General features: G+C 48.8%; 1 pseudogene; it reads right to left on the minus strand.

Moving 5' to 3' along the window:
- Positions 1-816: 816 nt before the first annotated feature.
- Positions 817-18,810, minus strand: LOC105704779 (uncharacterized; annotated as a pseudogene).
- Between the last annotated feature and the right edge of the window lie 3,392 nt (positions 18,811-22,202).

Genomic DNA, 22,202 nt, shown 5'->3' on the forward strand with positions numbered 1-22,202 from the left:
AGAGGACAGGGCGTTGTGCATAAGAAGGGGGACCTCTCATCACCAGAGGGCTGCTGGCCAGTGCCCACAGTGGCTGGCAGCACAAGGATGCGTTCACTGCATGGCCCCACCCACCCTCCCTGGGTGGCGCGGTGTGTGGTGCTCTGAGGATGCGGGTCCTGAGGGCCTCATTCTTCATCCTTCACAGTGGGGACACGGCACACACAGCACGCTCCGGCAACACCCTGAGTGCGCCCTCATGCTGCTGAGACGGACCCAGACCCTGGACAGGCTGCAGTGAGAGCAGTCCGCGAATCGTGGCTGGGGGGACGTGTCTGGCTTCCTGGAGGAAGCCATATGGAGGGCCTTTTTTTTTTGAGACCACGTCTCCCTCTGTTGCCCAGGCTGGAGTGCAATGGCGTGATCTCACTCACTACAACCTCTACCTCCCAGGTTCAAGTGATTGTCCTGCCTCAGCCTCCTGAGTAGCTGGGATTACAGGCATACACCACCACACCTGGCTAATTTTACTATTTTTAGTAGAGACAGGGTCTCAGCAAGTTGGTCGGGCTGGTCTTGAACTCCTGACCTTGTGATCTGCCATGGAGGGCCTTCTCTAAGAAGATGGCCAACACCCCACAAGCAGCCTGTTCCACTGCGGCCGTCCCAGTTCTGTACAAATGTGGGATTTCATCTGGCAGATCCCCAAGGCAGAGGAGAAAAGCAGGACAGCTAACCTAACCCCAGGCTCCTAAGGAAGCCAACACCTAGAAGTGTCTCACAGGAGGCGTGCGTCCTTGGCCCCGAAGAGGCTGCGGGCCATCCCTGCAGTCCTGGCTAGGCAGCTGAGGGGCAGGCCTGGTGGATGCTCCGGGCCCAGCGGTTGAGCAAGGCAGTGACCCACTGTTTGGGAGCTGTGGCAGCCTGGAGGTCACACCATGGTGGCCCCACCAGAGGAAGGGGTTGGTGTTTGCAACACAGCAGCAGGCATGAGCCTGAGGCAGCTGGTGCTTCCCCCATGCCCTGCATACCTGGCAGTGCTCTGGGAAGGGGCAGCCCCAGGACTGGCCAAAGCACCAGGGGGTTTTGCCCTACACGCTGCCCACCCGGCCATCGGGCTGTCCACCCAGAGCCTCATCGCCGGTGAAGAACTGAATCTGAACGGGGTCTGGAGCCCAGGGCTTTGCCTCTGACAACCTTGGGGACCCAGCTCTGCCTCTGCTGTGTGCTAGCTCTGGGCTTAGGGAGACTGACCCCTGTCAATGTGGCTCTCTCTGGAGCCATTATCACCCAGACGGGGCCCTGTGCACCTAAGCTACTGGTGGGACCTGTCAGCCCTGCTGAGCTTCCTAGTGGCCTCTGGGAAGAGCAGGGTCTGTCCTTGAGCCGTAGGCTTACTCACCCCTCACCCACTGAACAAAGCCACCCTGGACAGCTGACCTGACACGAGATGAAGGGGCAAAGGGACACAGAAAAGAGCAGTGACCCCCGCTCAGGTGACCACGGGACAACCTGCTCCTATCTGCGAGTGGTGGGGCCTGGGCTGGGGAGGGGCCCGAGTACACACACAGTCCCTGCTGCACCGGAAGCCTGCTTTTCAGAATGACCCCTGCCTGCCCTGGGCCCCCAGACAGTTCCTCTGGGTCTGCCCGTCGTACTGCCAGTGTTGGTTGATCCGCAGTGGGCTCTGGGCAGGGGAGTCGGCAGGCACACTGTGCTCCGGCGGTGACACACTCAGGAGGTCCTTGTCGTCTGCAACACAGAAGCCCGTACCTGTAACCTGGACAAGCCCTGGCCTGCCCTGCCTCACAGCCCTGCTCCAGAACACGACTCTTCACACCCCGGGAGGTTCTGGGGAGGCTTGTGGCAAAGCCTGAGAATCTGACTCTTGGATTCCAAACCTGAAGCCTAGAGTGCCCTGCATCAACGGGCGCCCAGACGGCCTGCTGCCCACCTCCCTAGGGCCCCAGGCAAGCAGAGCTGCATCTGTGTTGGGGAGGTGAGGATGCACAGGCTCTGGAGGTGGGGGCAGAGGCATGGCCAGGCTGTTCTGAGCCCAGTGTACCTAAGGACAGAGCAGACGGCCTGCTGAGGCATGAACACAGGGTGGGTTCTGGGCACTGTGCCCTCCAGCTTGGACGGCAGAGCCCTGGGGCTGCGGTCAGGGCTTGCTCTGGCCCTCCTGGACACTCATCCTCACTCACAGCCAGATTCTCGAGACCTCTCTCACAGCCTCCACCCTTGTGCAGATAATGTTGGCAGATACTGGGTGTGACTCCCCACCCCACTCTGGGCCTGGTGGCAGAGGCATCTATGGGGGCTGCAGACAGAGGGTGACTTCTCCCACGTTCCCACCCAGGACCACCCTTTATGTTCCTCGCACAGCCTGGCTTTCCCTTAAAGGACCCAGTATGCAAGCGGGGTCTTGTGATTCTAGCCAATAGCAGCCAAGTCTTTCTAGCCAATAGCAGCCGAGTCCTGTATGCAAACAAAGCCTTGTAACCTTACCCAATAGCAGTCCTGCTCTCCCACAACCAGTCGAGCTCCTTCACTCCCTATCAAACCCCACGTCTGAGAGGAGTCCACGCGACTTCTCCGGCCCCTCCTGTCGGACCACAGAACCTCGCCCGGGAGCCTGAATAAACCCTTCATATTGGACCTTCTTGTGTTGACCTCAGTTTCTTCCTTTTAAACTCGGCAAGAACAAACCCACCAGGCAGTGGAGGGCGGGGTGGCACTGCCCCTTCTCCCAGCACCACCCAGACCAAGCTCCTGGAGTGAAATGCTGTTTCCATCCTGGCTGTTCCATGGGGGTGCCTGCCGGTGCTGCACAGATGCTGGGTGCAGGCTGCTTCTGAGCCATGGGAGACCGGGGGTGGGGGGCTGGGCACAGGGCGTGACCACGGCAGGGCACTTCCAGCACCGCTGAGTCAGAGACCCCAGTCCAAATCCACTGGCCAGCAGGACATCAGCCGATGGACTAAACTGTTCACACTACTTTGTGGTCAGGACACCCCTACCTGGGAGAAGAGGGGCGGAGTGCAGGAGCCCCAGCCTTGGCCCTGGGCCTCATCACTCTTCTGAGTAGAGCAAAATGGCTCATGGTGATTCTTGCTAGGGTCAGCAAGGTCAGAAGAATCCTGCTGAGAGGCTGAGGTGCAAGGGTTTCATCTGAGCTCTGGATCCCGGCTTGGTGGCTCCCTGGGGGCACTCTCCATCTGCAAAAGGCTAAATGCTCAAACTATGGTCTGCTGCAGTGAGAAGCGGTGAGCCTCCGCACATAAAGAGCTTAGCTTGAGGCCTGGTACGTATCACACACTGAAAACATTGGGCAGGACTTTCTGTGTTTGTAAAAATCAGTTCTACATGCTGCTGCTAGTCATTCCCCCACATACGGCAATCCAGCCTGAGTCTGTGAAGCCAGTGGACACTGAGCCAGAGGCTATGGGAAAGGAGGAGAAGCGGTTCCAGCGGACAGAGCTCAGGGAACCCAAAGGGGCCTGCTCAAGGAGACACCAGCACCCCGGCCTCCGCCCACGCTGGCCTTTTTTCCACCACGGACACACAACCTACTTCCTCGCCTCCTACTTCTGATCCTCTGGAGAGCTCTTTCACCAAAGCCTTTCTACCAGCAGATTACAGGCGCTTCTCCCCCTGCAATCCAGCAACTACCAAAAGGGAGGTCCCTGCCAAAGAACGCAAGTTCCAGTCAGTAACTATGTAAAAGGCACCTCTGGGGTGACCCGGGGGTTAGTATGCAGGGAGGGCAACAGCTGAGCACGCCCTGAATAGGGACCCAGGCCACTCACTGCTGGTGCTGCAGTGTGTGGTGTGTGGCACCAGGCTTGGGGCCACATGGACCGAAGTCCATCCTGGTACAGCCTCCACTTCTTCCTCTGTAGGACAGAGCTGCAGGGGCACCGCTGCACAAGCCAGGGTGGTGGCAGTGCCCACACCTGGGTGTTCGGGGACGGGCAGGGACCACTGTCTGCTGGGATTATAGAGGCATTTCCCCTATAGCAGAAACTGAATTGTCAAGTTCTTTTAGCAAACTTGAAGCTTTCACAACAAACGCACTAAAATGGAAAGTGTGTGTGATTGGAGAGCCTCAGCATCACTTTACTCTCAGAATCTCAGAACAGTGCCTGGCACACAGAATCCATGTGGCAACTGTTTGTTAACAAATGACTACGCCATGGATTAATTCCAAGTTTCATACGATAAAGGGAAGCCAGAAATTCGTGTCCCTGAAAAGCACAACGTACACAGAAGTCTACCTCTACCTAGAAAGGAGAGGTGTGTAATAAATTACACACTCCACGCAGCGCTCTACAACAGCATGGCCCAATGCCACTCCTGGAGTCTGTGCTGGGCACTGCCCCAGCCACTAGTTTCCCTGTGGGCAAATGAGGGCTTAAAATGTATTTGGTGTGACTGAGGAACTGCATTTTTCCTTTGTTTTTTTTTGTTTTGAGACTGAGCCTTGGTCTGTCACCCGGGCTAGAGTGCAGTGGCGCGATCTCAGCTTACTGTAACCTCCGCCTCCTGGGTGCAAGCAATTCTCCTGCCTCAGCCTCCCGAGTAGCTGGGATTATAGGTGCACACCATGCTCAGCTAATTTTTGTATTTTTAGTAGATATGGGGTTTCACCGTGTTGAATATGCTGGTCTTGAACCCCCGACCTCAGGTGATCCTCCTGTCTCAGCCTCCCAGTGCTGGGATTACAGGTGTGAGCCACCATGCCCAGCCAAGCATAACTATTTTACACTGAAAAGACCTAGATCCTTTCAAGAAACACAAGTTGGGCTTGGCTTCATTTAAAAACAACAACAACACAGGCAGAGCACGGCGGCTCACGCCTTAATCCCAGCATTTTGGGAGGCCGAGGTGGGAGGATCACGAGTTCAGGAGATTGAGGCCATCCTGGCTAACATGATGAAACCCTGTCTCTACTAAAAATACAGAAAAAATCAGCTAGGCGTGGTGGCACACGCCTGTAGTCCCTGTTACTCAGGAGGCTGAGGCAGAAGAATCACTTGAACCTGGAAGACAGAGGTTGCAGTGAGCTGACATGGCATCGCTGCACTCCAGCCTGGGCAACAGAGCAACTCTGTCTCAATTAAAAAAAATTTCCTCCAAATATTTGCAAATTATATATCTAATAAGAGACTTACATCCAAATGCATAAAGAACTATTACAACCCAACAGTAAAAAGACTTACAACCCAATTTAAAAATAGACAAAGGATCTGAATAGACTTTACTTCTAAGAAGATACACAAATGGCCAAAAAGATGCTCAATGTCGTTCATTAGTCACCAGGAAAATGCAAATCGAAACAATGAGACACTTCTTCATACCCGCTTCAACGGCTGCAGTTAAACAGTAACAAGCACTGGAGGGGATGAGGAGAAAACTGGAACCTCGTTTAAGCTCCTGGTAAGAATTTAAAGTGTGCAGTTGCTTTGGGAAACATCTGGCAATTCCTCAGAAGGTTAAATACAGAGGTCCCATGTGACCCGGTAACACTACCCCTAGGTAAATACCGAAGAGAAATAAAAACACAGTCCACTCAAAAACTTACACATCAACTCTTTTTCTGCTTATTCATGATAACCAAAAAGTAGAAACATTGCAAACGTCCACCAACTAACAAATGCTAGAAAAAAAAGTGACATGGCCGTCCGGAAAGAGTATTTGAGTATCAAAAGGATACCGTACACAGCAAACAGGATTCACAGATCCGGAACCGTGAAAGCATTATGCTAAGTGAGATAAGCCAGTTGCAAAATAAAAGCGTGTATCATACAATTGTATTTATATGGAAAATTCAGAACAGGCAAATCCGCGGCAGTGAAAAGTGTAAGTGCTGGTTGAGGGTTGAAGGAAAGGGGAGCGCGCGTGTGACTGCTAACAGGTATAAAGTTTCTTTAAAAAATGCGGACTGGGCCGGTGACGTGCCTCGTGCCTATAATCCCAGCACTTTGGGAGGCCAAGGCAGGCAGATCACCTGAGGTCCGGAGTTTGAGGCCAGCCTGGCCAATACAGTGAAATCCTGTCTCTACTAAAAATACAAAAATTAGCTGAGCATAGTGACGTGCACCTATAATCCCAGCTACCCAGGAGGCTGAGGCAGGAGAATCTCTGGAACTCCAGAGGCAGAGACTGCAGTGAGCTGACATGGTGCCACTTGCACTCCAGCCTGGGCAACAGAGCAAGACTCTGCCTGAAAAAAAAACGCAGACTGGGCACGGTGGCTCACACTTGTAATCCCAATACTTTGGGAGGCCAAGACAGAAAGATAGCTTGAGATCAGGAGTTCAAGACCAGCCTGGGCAGTATGGTGGGACCCTGTATTAGAACCTTTTTCTATTTATTTATTTATTTATTTATTTTTGTGTGTATGTGTCTGTGTGTGTGTTTTAGACAGCATCTCGGCTCTGTCACCCAGGCTGGAGTGAATGGCGTGCAGTGGTGCCATCTCAGCTCACTGCAGCCTTGACCTCCAGGCTTAAGTGATCCTCCCACTTCAGCCTCCCAAATAGCCGAGACTACGGATGTGTATGCCAGGAATCCCAGCTAATTTTTAAATTTTTTTGTAGAGACGAGGTCTCCCTATGTTGCCTGGACTGGTCTTGAACCTGATCTCAGCAATCCTCCTGCTGTGGCCTCCCGAAGTTCTGGACTCCCGAAGTACTGGCATGAACCACCACACCCAGCCTCCTTTCTTGTTTGATTGAGGTTTGACACTCAGTCAAGTGCACATACTTAAAGTGTACAACTTGATAATTCTAACAAGCCTGCTTCTCTTAACCGCCCTGCCACAGACTGCCAAATGAGAAGAACATCACTTTACAACAATCAAAGTGTCTGCTTAAAGGTTATTATTATTATTTGTAGATCAAAACAGTGAGATAGGAAAATGTGGGTAGGCAGTTGGCTTTGGTCCTTTGAGGGTGGGGCCACAAATATCTCTCCAGTTACATTATCCTCAGTCCATGAGGCCCGTACTGTGGGATGGGGTAAGAGATTACAATGCCTTGCAGAAGAATCATTTTGCAGAGAGCACTATGAAAATCATTGGCTGTTTACCTGATGGCAAGACAGACTTCCTTCTGAATTTCGGGCAAATTTGATCTTTTGGTGCCCTTGATAACTGCCAAAGAAGCAACCCTGACCATTGAATGATGTCTCCATTCCTTTTAATTTGTGGGCTGAAGAAAAATTTAAATACCACCTACTTTAGAAACATAAAAATGCTAATTCTACTGGGGATAAAATTACCCCTCCAAAGAACGTATATGGCAGATATCCTACGAACAAATAATCAGGTGGGTTTTCTTTAACCACGATCTCTTCTATTGTGTAATGGTGTAATCACAGTAAGTATTTTGCACATATTAATATCAGTGAGCTATGTATAGCAATACTCCATGAATTGCAGTGCAATGAATATGATAATTTCAATTGCAGGATTAGAAGGTGGTAAGATGCAAAACAGGAAAATCATTAAATTTTTCTTCTGGTAAAAATGAACTGGCCGCAGTCAAGGTTTGTGTTTCTGTTTCTCTACCATCTCGTTTAGCTCAAAGCAGTGTATTTACCTGAAAGACAGCAAGAATGCGGCGTATAATACAGGTATCTCCATTAAGCACAGCCTTCTCCGGAACGCCACGGAAGTGCTAAGATGGGGTGCTTCCATGGGCTGCTGCTTGCCCGATACGTGTGATTGGAAGACTGAGGTCGGTAGCAGGAAGACCAAGTTGGTGTGCGCACCTTGTGCCAGTGTCGTGCAGAAACTGTTTTATAAGCTCACTTTGGTTGGAGTCTCCTCTAGAAGATGAAAAGGAAACGGAGGAAAGACTTCTCTACGCGTGGTCCCTGAAGCACAGACCTCTGATGTACGACATGCGTATGCACACTAGGGAGACTATCTGGGCCACAGTCTCTCACTGCTGCTGGAAAACCTTCCTCCTGTCACAGGCGCTGGGGTGAAAACACTCGGGGAGTTCGTTTGTTTGGAACGTAAGTAGCTACACTTACTGGGCCCTTTCTATATGCTGAAGAATGGGATGAATGCTTTACATGGTTCTCAGCTTAGACTATTTTAGCTCTCTTTTGTGGAGCAATAAATCAAGAGTCAGAGAGGTTAGGGAACTTTCCCTAGGTCACACAGCTAGCTAAGAAGTGGTAGAACTGGGATTTGGATTCAGGCCGTCTGAGTCCACGGCCCCTGCGGGTAACCATTTTAGTAAAACCTCTCCATGGCCTATGGCTGATCTATGTTAGAACCCCATCTATAAATACCTCCTCATCTTTTCACATGTTAAGCTGAAAATGCCCATTAGATAACCAAGTGTGAGACACAGGCCACCACCTGCGGAAGTCTGATCTGCAGACTGTGACTCAATGATGGATGAAACGCTCACACTATTACAGTGTTTCGAGTGGGTAGGGATGGCCGTTGGCTGCTTTCAGGGGGCGAAATGCAACCGATCCACCCAGACCCTCTGTCCATTCACACTTCATTCCCTCAAGATTTTACAACAGAGGTTCTAAGTTAACACATTTGTGGGTGATTAACATGGTTAAGAGGATGGTTATATGACTGGTAGAAGCTTTAGGTTGTTGGGGGGTGCAGAGTAAATGCTATGAACAGGTAACTCCCCTCTGACTTTCCCCAGAGACGCCACCAGCACAAAATCAGCATGAGTAAACAGAGTGGGGAGAAATGGGTGTGTGGTAAGGCCTTTGGTGGCCTCAGTCTCTTTCCTATGCTAATGTTAATGAAGCAGCTGCCTTCAGCCTGCCTCGATAAAACCTTTCGGCTTTCCAAAAGGTTTGAGACTATAATCTATAACCTTGCTTAAATATTTTCTGTAATATTTTGTCAACCACCCCAAGTGAACAGCAACACAAGTGGAAGTGAATCCACAGTCTAGAGTTCAGATAAGAGGCTTGGGAGTCAGTAATATAAAGCTTTCTTTTCTACTTTTTGTTTTATCAAAAAAACAAACAGCTTTATCAAGATGTAATTTACATTTCGTAAAACTCATGCACTCTAAATGCACAACTCAGTAATTTTTAGTAAATTTGTGTAAATTCCAAAATCAAGAATCAAAGCTGAGAAAATACACCGATCCTAGATACTAATTACTGTGGTGATTAACGTTTGTCTACAAATTCTCTGATACTCGTCCTCCAGGAGGTGGACCTCACTTCCTCTTCCCTTCAGAGTCGGGGGGGCTAACAGAGTACGGAAAGTGAAAAGTGACAACCTCATAGTGTTGAAACCTGGCAGACACCAGAAATGTCTGTGACAGTCCTTTGGGCATTTTAGCACGTGTGTTGGTTTCTGTGTTTCTGTCCACGTAGGCCCATTAGTTTCTTGAATATAAGAAGCCCTTCCAGATCTACAGTTTCCCAGTCTGTAGGATACTTTTTTTTGGGTTTACTATTTTCTCTCCTGTGTTCAAGCTGTGTGAAGCTCTGAAGATGTCCTTAGGCTCACATGGTTACATTAGCCTTTGTTAGCATTAATTACTGTGTCCTTTGAGAAGAAAAGTGAGATGGTAAAGCCATTGTGTGGTCTATGGGTATTTGGTTTCTCTTAGGTGCACAGATTTGAGTTTCCCTGCAATAGACACGCACCATATGTGTTTTCTTTGGAGATTTTGGTTTCAGGATTGCATTTAGGTGTTCAGCAGATTTTGTGTCCCTTTTTGTGTCTTGTGCAAAGGAAAGGTTTATTTCAGTCCTTTGCACGTTACCCCCAAGTTTTCTCAGCCATTCTGCCTTTGGCGTGCTTTTGGGGGAGAAACAAGAAACCCACATGTTCACTGTATATAAATTTGGGTTGATTATTTGGCTCCTCTGTTGTGTCAATTCAGTTGTCTTTCTGCATTCATGCTGCAGGGAGAGTGGATTGGGCCACTATAGGCTTTTTGTTTTGTTTTGTGTGTTTTTCTTGTATTTTCTTTATTTTTTCTGCTTTTATGTCCAAAGCTGGTTTTCTAAAATGACAGCTCCTTTTACTGTGAGGAAGGGGTATGCCTGCAGGCTCACTCCACTGAAAGGCTGCACAGCAGCATTTGGATGCTTGGAGTCCTAATGCACCCATTACCCAGGCAGGAAACACAGCACCAGGTGGGTCATTCTTCCTCCAAGGCTCCCTGTCTCCCTCCTTTTTCTTTCTGGCGGTACCCAGCACCTGTTCATTTCATCTTTATGTTCGTGTGTATTCAGTATTGAGCTTCCACTTATAGGTGAGAACTGTGGTGTTTGTGCTCGTGTTCTTGCCTCAGTGGCTTAGCAGAGTGGCCTCCAGTTCCCCCCACGTTGCTACCAAGGGCATGGCTTTGTTTCTGTGATTGATTTTCCTTAGTGGCGTTTTAGCATTCTGTGGTGGTGTACTACATTTTAAAAAGTCTAATTTTCAGCCAGGCTCGGTGGCTTAATGCCTGTAATCCCAGCACTTTGGGAGGCCGAGGCGGGTGTATCACAAGGTCAAGAGATCGAGACCATCCTGGCCAACATGGTGAAACCCAGTCTCTACTAAAAAAATACAAAAATAAGCCGGGCGTTTGGCACACGCCTGTAGTCTCAGCTACTTGGGAGACTGAGGCAGAAGAATCGCTTGAAAACGGGAGGCAGAGCTTGCAGTGAACTGAGACTGCGCCACTGTGCTCCAGCCTGGTGACAGAGCAAGACGCCATAAAAAAAAAAACACGAATTTTCTGTTGGTGAGCATCTAGATCAGTTCCACATCTTTATTCCCGTGAATAGCATTCCCAAGAACATGCGAGTGTCTGTCTTTTTGAGAGACACGTATATTTTTCCCTTGAGTAGATACACAGGGTGGGATTGATGGGTCAAAACGTAGCTGTTTCCCATCCCTTTTTTTTTTCTTTTATTTGAGAAATCCTCAAACTGCTTTCCACAGTATGAGACCTAGTTTTCATTACCACCAACAGCATAGCCATGTTGGCTTTTCTTGGCTGCCACGCCAGCATGCTATATTTTGAGTCTGGACAAATGGCCCTTTTGACTGGTGTGTGATGGCACTGGCACCTCATCTCTGCTGATTAGTGATGTTGAGCATTTTTCCATGTCTGCTGGGTTAGCAATTCCCTGGACATGTCTTCTCAGTTACTACTCACGTGTATGTTGCTCAGGTCACTGTGCGGCCCCAGGACTGCTGGTTTGCGTCGGGACTTGAGGATTGTTTGTCATCGTTACCCAGCATAAACGTTACTTTGATCTCCTTCATACAGTAAGTAGTAAGGGTGGCATGTGGGGACATATGCTTATGCAGACAGTTCCCTCAGAAATTCCACTGCCTTAAGAGAGCCTCACGGGAACCCAGTCCTAGCCTTGCAATACCATGTAGCCCTGTGGCACTTTGACATTGGCTGTGCCTGCGTTGTTGAAGTGACTCAGCACTCTGCCGTGCATCTATCCACTGAGGTCAGTGCTAAGGGAAGTTCACCACCTCTGCTTCTTCAGTAACTGGTGTCTGGTGCATCAGCTGAATGCATTTCAGGCTTATAAGAAGTTTCCCTGAATCTATGGGCAAAAAAGCTTTGCGCCATGCCCACCTCCCCGATGAGTGACCCGTGTTTCATCATTAATGCATCTGATGGCACAGAGTTCTAGTGCCCTAAGGGAGGACGGCTGCCAAGCAGAGATTGAAATCACGTTTGTATATACACTGTTACTTCTCTACAGCTCGGTTTCTTGCAAGGTTCTGATCTGTTGGGCCAAACTATTTAGTCTGGACTGAATCCCTGAATTACTTTACTTTGTCTCCCAAGGCTCTCAAAGACCTTGATAAACTTGTTCTAACTGGTCACCATATTCGTCCATAATGTCCGTATACCAGGTCTAAAAATAGAACATGTCTATTTCTAGCTACCTCTGTATTTATACTTCCACATATACGGAAGTACATATATTTATATATAATATATATGGAAGTAATATGGAAGTATATGTATAGATATATATATATAGAAGTATAGATACACACACACACACACACACACACACACACACACACGGAATCTAGTTCCTTAGGGCTGCTTATATATCCTTATCCTAGGTTTTTTTTTTTTTTTTTTTTTTTTGAAAGAGAGAGAGAGAATACGAAGGAGGAAAAAGGAAGAGAAAGAGAGAGAGAGAATGGGGAGGAGGGAGAAGGAAAAGAAAGAGGGAGAGAGAATGGGAGTATTGCTTTCTTGCCCAGGCTAGAATGCAGTTTAGTAATGGGTATTGAAAAGCTCTTTTATACTGATAATTATACTTAATGATGTAGTCAGGAAGGAATAAGGGAAGAAGATAACAAACAAACAGCCAACCAATATTTCATTTAAACCTATGAAATGCTATGCGATTACTGAGGAGTGATTTACTTCCAATTATATAGTCACCTTTGGAATAGGTGTGAGGTGGTAATGTATGTTTTGTGTATTTGAAGTGGAGAGTTCTATAAATGTTTATTAAGTTTACTTGTTCCGGGTCTGAGTTCAAGTTCTGAATATCCTTGTTAATTTTCTATCTCGTTGATCTATAGAATCGTTAGCTCTTCTCGTTGCATTGATCCTTTTGCCATGATGTAATGTCATTCCTCGCCTCTTTTGATCTTTGTTGCTTTAAAGTCTACTTTATCACAGGCGAGAATTGCATCTCCTGCTTTTTGTTTATTAGTTTATTTTTACTCTCTGTTTGATTGGTAAATCTTCCTCCTTCTCTCTGAGTCTTTGTGTATTGTTGCATGTAAGATGGGCCCGGATGCAGCATACCGATGGGTTTTGGCTTTTTATCCAATTAAAATATATATAAGTTTAATACCGGCGTTGGATGCTAGCTGGCTGTTTTGCCCATTAGTTGATGTAAATTTTTTATTGTGTTAAAGTTCTTTGCTTTTTGATATATTTTTGGAAAGGCTGATATTGGTTGTTCCTTTATATGTATAGTGCTTCTTTCAGAAGCTCTTGTAAAGCAGGCCTGGTGGTGGTGAACTCTCTAAGTACTTGTTTGTTCGCAAAAGATTTAATTTTTCCTTCGCTCATAAAGTTTAGTTTGGCTGGATAAGAAATTCTGGGTTGAAAGTTCTTTTCTTTAAGGATGTTAAATATTGGTCCCCACTCTTTTCTGGCTTGTAGGGTTTCTGCTGAGAGATCTGCTGTAAGTCTGATAGGTTTCCCTTTATGGGTAACCTGACCTTTCTCTCTTGCTGCCCTTAGTATTTTCTCCTTCATTTCAACCCTAATAAATCTGGCAATTATGTGCCTTGGGGTTGGTCTTCTTGAAGAATATCTTTGTGGTGTTCTCTGTATTACCTGGAGTTGAATATTACCCTGCCTTGCCAGGTTGGGAAAATTTTCCTGAATGATATCCTGAAGAGTATTTTCCAACTTGGATTCATTCTCTTCATCACATTCAGGTACACCTATCAAACGTAAATTAGGTCTTTTCACATAGTCCCATATTTCCTGGAGACTTTGCTCATTCCTTTTCATCCTTTTTTCTCCAATCTTGTCTTCTCGTTTCATTTCACTGAGCTGGTCCTCGACTTCTGATATCCTTCCTTCTGCTTGATCAATTCGACTGTTTAAACTTGTGCATGCTTCGCGAAGTTCTCGTGTTGTGTTTTTCAGCTCCATCAATTCACTTATATTCTTCTCTAAATTGTCCATTCTCGTTAACATTTCGTCAAACCTTTTTTCAAGGTTCTTAGTTTCTTTGCATTGGGTTAGAATAAGTTCTTTTAATTCACAGAAGTTTCTTATCACCCACGTTTTGAAACCTGCTTCTGTTATTGGAACACACGTGTAATCCATTAAGCCTTGTTCCGTTACTGATGAGGAATTGCAATCCCCTGTAGAGGGAGAGGCATTCTGATTTTGAGTATTCGCTACCTTTTTACGCTGGTTTCTTCCCTTCATTATATATTTGTCCGTCTGTCGTCTTTATAATTACCGGTTTTCTAACTGGGTCTCTGACGTCCAACTTGTTGATTCCCTGCACCGAAATCTGAGCAATCCACTGAGCCGGCCAAAACAGTGGTGTTAAGATTGATGGTGCTTTTCTGCCCGGGAATCTCCGGACTCTGCACCAAGAACTGGCGTGCTAAGGCACCAGCAAAACCACCACGCCGGCCACAAGAGTCGCCCTGGCGACCCGTGGAGCTCCTCCACTGGGAATCTCCTGGTCCGTGAGCAACAAATATTCGTCTGAAAGTGTGGCGTCCTCTCGTTCTTTGCGCTTTCACTGGGAGGTACGTGCCCGAGCTACTAATCATCAGCCATCTTGGATCTCTATCCTAGGTTTTCAATGAGAAAGGGATGATGTAGAATAAGGAAACAAATTGACCAGCATGTAAAATTTTTTTTGTATATTTTTATTTTGTCTATTTCCATAGCCTCAAAAATCTTACAATGTTTGTTCTGGGTGGTTTCCTTTGTGTGACGTATGCTCGGGGCCACAAGAATCACACAGCCCATCACCTCCTCCAGTGCTTGTCCTTATTTTCAATTTATCAAAAGTCATAGTTGATGTTGGTTGATGAGAAAGACAATGATCTTTTTCTACTCAAGCCAATTTCTGTCATTATTTGTAGTTCAGTGTTTGTCTAGTGCAATAGACCTGTCCAAAAGGGTGTCCATGTTTGTCAAAAAGAAACACTGTCCAGTTCCAAAATTAGAGGTGAAACCTTCTGTACCCGGCTCTGCTGAGCATTCCACACTCCTCAGTGGGGGAAGGAGTTTGCTCTGTCTGGGCGTGAGGATCTGGAAGGTGTTCAGCCCTCACAGCTCTTGACATGGTGTGGGGATATTTCAGGAGAGCTGCAAAGGGCTGAGTTTTGTGTGACTGACTGGGAAGATGTTCTGCCTGCACAATCACAAGTGAAACCTTTTCTTTTGGGAAAGTGTCCTAAAGAATACGGACGGCAAATCTGTTCACCTCTTCTGGGCAGGACAGCATGCCTTGCTTGTTTTAACACATGCTGCATGCATCAGTTAGCAAAGCTCTTCTTCCACCACTGACTGAACATCACTGCAGCCTTAATTTGAACCAACCCTCGTCTCTCCATGATGTCATGGAAAATACCACACGTCAAAAAGGCATTGTTCTAGTTCCTGCCTTCACACAGTGAGTATTTAACTTACTCAAGGCAGAGTGTTTTTTGTGCACGTCTTGAATATCTTCAAGGAAGTTCATGATCTCCAGCGTTTGTGATCTGATGTTGACCTTGCATACTATTGTGATTTATATTGTGTTAGAGTGAGTTGTATCCATGGGTAGAAAAAAAAGACAAGGAAAGAAAGACAGCAGTGCGTTTTGTATTAGTCTGTTTTCACACTGCTGACAAAGAGATACCTGAGACTGGGTAATTTGTAAAGAAAAAGAGGATTAGTAGACTCACAGTTCCACATGATTGAGGAGGCCTCACCATCGTGGCGGAAGTTGAAAGGCACATCTCACATGGTGGCAGGCAAGAGACAAAGCCAAGTGAAAGGGGAAACCTCTATAAAACCATCAGATCTCGTGAGACTTATTCACATAACATATGGGAATTATGGGAGCTACTATTCAAGGTGAGACTTGGGTGGGGACACAGCCACACCGTATCCCCTTCCCTGGCAGTGTGGCAGGAAGTCACAAAGTGAGTTCCAGTTCCAGCCTTGCCCCTTACTTGCTGGCTGTGTCATCCTGTTGAAGTCATGTAACCTCTTTGACCTCAAATTCCTCATCTGTAAAGTGGGGAAAATACTAGCCTTGTGTAACTGGATCATGAATAGTGATAAAACTAGCCATTATTTATTGAGCACTTAGTATGTAGAGTATTTGGCCCCAGCATTTTCTGTGTTATAACTCACTTAATTTTTACAACAATGCTAAGAGATAGGTTCTATTATGATCCTGAAGAACTTACCACACAGTAATAGCCACAATAAAAGCCATTATGATAAATAGTCATTATGGTGCTAATATTGTTGTGACAGCATTGACAGCCAACAATGAAAGGAAGTAAAACTAACAGGAACTTCTTCACTTAAAACTATTATAAAAGCAAGATTTATGGCCGGGCGCGGTGGCTCACGCCTGTAATCCCAGCACTTTGGAAGGCTGAGGCGGGCAGATCACGCGGTCAAGAGATCAAGACCATCCTGGCCGACATGGTAAAACACCATCTCTACTAAAAATACAAAAATTAGCTGGGAGTGGTGGCCACGCGCCTGTAGTCCCAGCTACTCGGGAGGCTGAGGTAGGAGAATGGCTTGAATCCGAGAGTCAGAGGTTCCAGTGAGCTGAGAGCACGCCACTGCACTCCAGCTCAAAAAAAAAAAAAACTTTTTTTTTTTTTTTGATGTGGAGTCTTGCTCTGTTGCCAGGCTGGAGCACAGTGGTGCAATCTCAGCTCCCTGCAACCTCTGCCTCCCAGGTTCAAGTGATTCTTCCACCTCAGCCTCCCAAGTAGCTGGGACTACAGATGCATGCCAAATACCTGGTTAATTTTTGTATTTTTAGTAGAGACGGTGTTTCACCATGTTGGCCAGGATGGTCTCGATCTCTTGACCTTGTGATCCACCCGCCTCGGCCTCCCAAAGTGCTGGGATTACGGGTGTGAGCGGCCGTGCCCGGCCAAATCTTTTTTTTAATTAAAAAGTTCTGGTATCTATAATGAGCAAAATTGCCAGGTGCAGTGGATCACATCTGTAATCCCAGTACTTTGGGATGCCGAGGCGGGTGGATCATCTGAGGTCAGGAGTTTGAGACCAGCCTGCTGTGAGCCAAGATTGCACCACTGCACTCCAGCATAGGAAACACTGAGACTCCATATATATAAAAAAAAAAAGGTAAAAATGTGTTTGAAAAGAACAAGCAATAGCCAGGCACAGTGGCTCATGCCTGTAATCCCAGCACTTTGGGAGCCTGAGGGTGGATGACAGCTGAGACTAGAAGTTTGAGACCAGCCTGGCAACATGGTGAAACTCTGTTTCTATACAAAATACAAATATTAGCCAAGCTTGGTAGCATGCACATGTAATCCCAGCTACTTGGGGGGCCGAAGGGGAAGGACTGCTTGCACCTGCCCAGGAAGTTGATGCTGCAGTGAGCCACGATTGTGCCACCTCACTCCTGCCTGGGCAACAGAGCAGAACCCTGTCTCCAAAAGCAAACAAAGAACAGCATCATTTCCTTATTATTGTTCACTGCAACCTCATCCTCCCAGTTTCAAGCACTTCTTCTGCCTCAGCCTCCCAAGCAGCTGAGATTGCAGGCACCTGCCACTACACCCAGCTAATTTTTAGTAGAGACGGGGTTTCACCATGCTGGCCAGGCTGGTCTCAAACTACTGATTTTAAGTGATCTGCCCTCACCTCCCCTCCTCGGCCTCCCACAATGCTAGGATTACAGGAATGAGCCACCACACCCAGCCTCCCAATGTTCACTTTGTATGTAAGCATTGTGTGTGTACATAAAAAACAATGAAACTCCCTCAATAAATGAAGAGATGTCCTTTTTTTACATCTGCATTCGTGAAAGACATTTCTCTAGATCTTGGTTACTTGGGTGACTGCATATGCAATGGAGACCCATTGAGGTTTTTGTTTGTTTTGACACAGGGTCTCACTCTGTCACTCAGGGTGGAGTGCAGTGGTGTGAGCATGGCTTACTGCAGCCTTGCCCTCCTAGGCTTGAGTGATCCTCCTGCCTAGGACTCGGAAGTAGCTGGGACTACAGGTGTGTACCAGCTGTAATTTAAAAAACATTTTCTGTGGCTCATGCCTGTAATCCCGGTTATTTTGAGACCAAGTTTCCCTCTTGTTGCCCAGGCTAGAGTGCAGTGGTGCGATCTCGGCTCACTGCAACCTTCACCTCCCAGGTTCAAGCAATTTTCTTGCTTCAGCCTCCCGAGTAGCTGGGATTAGTGGCACAAACCATCACACCAGACTAATTTTTTTTTTTTTTTTTTTTTGAGATGGAGTTTCCCTGTTGTCACCCAGGCTGGAGTGCAATGGCACGATCTCGGCTCACTGCAACCTCCGCCTCCTGGGTTCAAGCAATTCTCCTGCCTCAGCCTCCCGAGTAGCTGGGACTACAGGCGTGCACCACCATGCCCAGCTAATTTTTGTATTTTTAGTAAAGACGGGGTTTCACCTTGCTGACCAGGATTGTCTCGATCTCTTGCCCTTGTGATCCACCCGCCTTGGCCTCCCAAAGTGCTGAGATTATAGGCGTGAGCCACTGCCCCCGGCCTAATTTTTATATTTTTAGCAGAGACACGGATTCTCCATGTTGGCCAGGCTGTTCTCCAACTCCGGACCTCAGGTGATCTGCCCACCTTGGCCTCCCAAAGTGCTGTGATTACAGGTGTGAGCCACCATGCGTGGCCTCAGCACGCATCTTCTTATGGACAGTTTCTTTCTGGATCCTTCCTAAGCTTCTGATTTCTAATCCTTCTTAATCCAGCTCACTGCCCCCAACCCTGCACCCTCCATTCTGCCTCACTTTCTCCTTTCCTGATGCTCTCCATTTCCCACAATCAGTCATGGCCTCAGATTCCCGCCCTTCAGGTTCTAGTGTTCCTTGGGTCCTCCCTCTCCCCTGACCCTCTCTGATGAGGGGTGGGGGTGTGAGCCGGAATTAAAGCCAGTCTTTATTGGAGTCCTGGGCCTGGATTCTGCATTGTGCTGTGTCATTGCACCTTCTCCTTGATGCCCTTTCTGCTGCTTCATCCTCTTCATGCTCTAACCCCGCCAGAGGATGCTGACCCCGCCGGTGAAGCACGCTCCTTCCCCGCTGCTGCTTCTCCATCTCCATCTCTCCGTCTTCCGCTCCTGGCCTTTCCTGGCACGGGGCCCGAGCTCTGAGCTCTTGCACTTTCCTAGGGTGCCATCCTGCTCCACATCAGCTGGGGGCAATGGACATGGGCTTTTCCTCCAGCTGCTGGGGGCTTGGGCCGCCCGGGTTAGGGTGGCGGGGCCAACAGCACAGTTCCCGCCCCAGTGTGGTGCCGGCAGGTGCAGCCCGGTAGGCTGGTGTGGGTGCCGCCTGGAGGTTGGTGCGGCGCCCCCTGGAGGCCGGTGTGGGTGCCGCCTGGAGGTTGGTGCGGCGCCCCCTGGGGGCCGGTGTGGGTGCCCCCTGGAGGTTGGTGCGGCGCCCCCTGGGGGCCGGTGTGGGTGCCGCCTGGAGGTTGGTGCGGCGCCCCCTGGGGGCCGGTGTGGGTGCCCCCTGGAGGTTGGTGCGGCGCCCCCTGGGGGCCGGTGTGGGTGCCGCCTGGAGGTTGGTGCGGCGCCCCCTGGGGGCCGGTGTGGGTGCCGCCTGGAGGTTGGTGCGGCGCCCCCTGGGGGCCGGTGTGGGTGCCCCCTGGAGGTTGGTGCGGCGCCCCCTGGGGGCCGGTGTGGGTGCCGCCTGGAGGTTGGTGCGGCGCCCCCTGGGGGCCGGTGTGGGTGCCCCCTGGAGGTTGGTGCGGCGCCCCCTGGGGGCCGGTGTGGGTGCCGCCTGGAGGTTGGTGCGGCGCCCCCTGGGGGCTGGTGTGACAGTTGATGATGCCCAGTGCCCTGCCCAGGGCTTCCTGGCTGCGTCGCTGCTCCCCCCTCCCGGGGCTGCGGGGCGGTGTTCCACTGGCTGCATCTTCTCGCGAGGCGCCTTTGCTCCTCCGGAAGTTAGTGGAGCAGCCGCCGAGGCCTCTGCTGCTCAGGTCGCCATATTCCCCGCGGGGGTCCTCTGGGCTCCCGCCTCAGGCCGCCCAGCTCGCTCCAGCCGCCGCAGCTTCTCCCTTCCCGTGGCGGGAGGAGGCCATGGAGCAACTTCTAGGCACGGGGCAGCCGCCGCTCCCCCAGCAGCCGGCGGGCGGAGGAGAAAGACGCCAGGAAGCAAAGGTCCCAGCCGGCAGGAGGGTTGCCCCCGGGGCTGCGCCCGTTTCCTGCCTGCGAGCAGCTGCCGGGACCCTCCCTGCCATGTTGCTCCCCGGAAAGCTCTAAGGCTCTCGGGCCTGCTGGGAGGGACACTTTCCTCCTCACTGTGAGTCTGCAAACTCGGGGCCGGGCATTTTCCGCATATTCTTAAACAGGAGGCTTCAGTCAAAGGTTGATGACAGAACCACTCTTACAGATTATCGCCTGCTGATAATGAGAACATATGAACAGAAAACAAGAATGTTTATGAATAGGTTCCAAACTTTGGAAGAATCAAGTAGGGAGGAAAAACAAATGCCTCCACCCACCTCTGTTCACAAGAGTGTGCTTTACCCAATCTGTGTAAATTATAGATAACTTATGAAAAAACGTTTCTTAGGCCGGGCGCGGTGGCTCACGCCTGTAATCCCAGCACTTTGGGAGGCCGAGGCGGGTGGATCACGAGACCATCCTGGTCAACATGGTGAAACCCCGCTTCTACTAAAAATACAAAAAATTAGCTGGGCATGGTGGCGCGTGCCTGTAATCCCAGCTACTCAGGAGGCTGAGGCAGGAGAATTGCCTGAACCCGGGAGGCGGAGGTTGCGGTGAGCCGAGATCGCGCCATTGCACTCCAGCCTGGGTAACAAGAGCGAAACTCCGTCTTAAAAAAAAGAAAAAACATAAAACCTTTCTTAAATCTAGAAAACAAAACAAGGGCGGGCGCCGTGGCTCACGCCTGTGACCCCAGCACTATGGGAGTCCCCAGCGTGGGGAGGGAGGGAGGGATGGGTGGGGATCACCTGAAATCAGGAGCTTGCGACCATCCCGGCCAACAAGGTGAAGCCCCATCTCTACTAGAAATACAAAAATTAGCTGGCCGTGATGGGGAGCACCTGCAGTCCCAGATACTTGGAACTACAAGTACACCCTCTTTCCTGAGGCAGGAGAATCGCTTTATCCAGGAGGTGGAGGTTGCAATGAGCCGAGATCACACCACTGCACTCCAGCCTGGGCAACAGGGTGAGACTCCATCTCAAAAAAAAAAAAAAGTAATCGACAATGTTTTAACTACATGTTATAAAGACAGTATCTTGATTTTATGGATTTTTTGTTTTGCTTCATCTCACTTAGCAGTTTTTTAAACACTTAAGTTTCCTTATTAGAGTTCTAGAAATTGTTTTTTAGTTTATTGATTTTTATTTTTGAGATAGTGTCTCACTTTGTAACCCAGACTGGAGTGCAATGGCACAATTTTGACTCACTGCAACCCCTGGCTCCCAGGTTCAAGCAATTGTCATGCCTTGGCCTCCCTAGTAGCTGGGATTACAGGTATGCACCACAGACCTGGCTAATTTTTGTATTTTTTTTTTTTTTGAGACTGAGTTTTGCTCCTGTTACCCAGGCTGGAGTGCAATGGTGCCATCTCGGCTCACCGCAACCTCCGCCTCCTGGGTTCAGGCAATTCTCCTGCCTCAGCCTCCTAAGTAGCTGGGATTACAGGCACATACCACCAGGCCCAGCTAATTTTCTGTATTTTTAGTATAGATGGGGTTTCACCATGTTGATCAGGATGGTCTTGATCTCTTGACCTTGTGATCCACCAGCCTCGGCCTTCCAAAGTGCTGGGATTACAGGCATGAGCCACCGCGCCCGGCCAATTTTTGTATTTTTAGTAGAGGTGGGTTTTCACCATGTTGGAAAGGTTTGTCTCAAACTCCTGACCACAAGAGATCTGCCTGCTTTGGCCTCTCAAAGTGCTGGGATTACAGGCATGAGCCACTGGACCTGGGCCTTTGATTTTTTTAAAGAAATTGTTTTTAATGTATTGAGGGGGTATACGTGTGAGTTTCTGACATGCGTATATCCCATAGTGGTGAAGCCTGGGTATTTCATTGTTGTGAGTTATCAGAAACCTATGTTCAAGAGGACTTGGTAGAGTTTTTTTCCATGAAAAGCAAATTTGGGGGCCAGACATGGTGGCTCATAGCTGTAATCCCAGTGCTTTGGGAGGCTGAGGTGGTTGGCGGATCATGAGGTCAGGAGTTGGAGACCAGCTTGGCCAACATGGTGGAACCCTGTCTCAACTGCCACCAATTAGCTGGGCATGGTGGTGGGTGCCTGTAGTCCCAGCTACTTGGGAGGCTCAGGCAGGAAAATAGCTTGAACCTAGGAGACAGAGGTTGCAGTAAAGTAAGCAGAGATAGTGCCAATGCACTCCAGCATAGGTGACAGAGTGAGATTCCATCTTTTTTTTTTTTTTTTTTTGAGACGGAGTTTCGCTCTTATTACCCAGGCTGGAGTGCAATGGCACAA

Source organism: Aotus nancymaae, unplaced genomic scaffold (assembly GCF_030222135.1).
Source record: "Aotus nancymaae isolate 86718 unplaced genomic scaffold, 86718_ANA_hifiasm-v0.15.2.pri h1tg000029l, whole genome shotgun sequence".
Classification (NCBI taxonomy): domain Eukaryota; kingdom Metazoa; phylum Chordata; class Mammalia; order Primates; family Aotidae; genus Aotus; species Aotus nancymaae.